Source organism: Numida meleagris, chromosome 6, assembly GCF_002078875.1.
Source record: "Numida meleagris isolate 19003 breed g44 Domestic line chromosome 6, NumMel1.0, whole genome shotgun sequence".
In the NCBI taxonomy this organism is placed as follows: Eukaryota; Metazoa; Chordata; class Aves; order Galliformes; family Numididae; genus Numida; species Numida meleagris.
Window position 1 is genome coordinate 1,162,458 of NC_034414.1, and position 508 is coordinate 1,162,965.

Consider the following 508-nt stretch of genomic DNA (forward strand, 5'->3'; position numbering starts at 1 on the left):
TTATAGTCCACCCCCACTGCCCAAGCAGGCGTGGGACATCGCTGACCGGCAATCGACTCATAGAAGCAATCAAAAGCAGGAGATAGAGCAATGGCTGTACCAGAATGTATTGCACAGCTGAAGTTAATAGAGCTGTCCCTTGAATAGAGGAACACAAAAAAGATAGTTCTTTCGTCTGTAATAAATGCATAGCTGACTGGTAAAGATTTTCTCCCACACAGAGTACAATGTTCTTGACTGCGACCTTCCCCATCATTTTACTATTCAAGTTTTCTGCCTAGTAACATTATTACCATGTTTGCTACTGTTAACATCCAGAACATCTGAGCAAGAAGAACAGGTTGCAGCTACAACGCCTAAAAGGGCCCAAAAACCCTTCTTCTGATTCCTAATGTATTTCCTGGGCACGCGCACACCCGGAAGAGAGCTTCCAGCATACGCACGGGTCTATTCAGTGCATCTTTCCTAAGAGAAAGAACTACAGTCTCTCCTTGCCATCTCTTTTGGC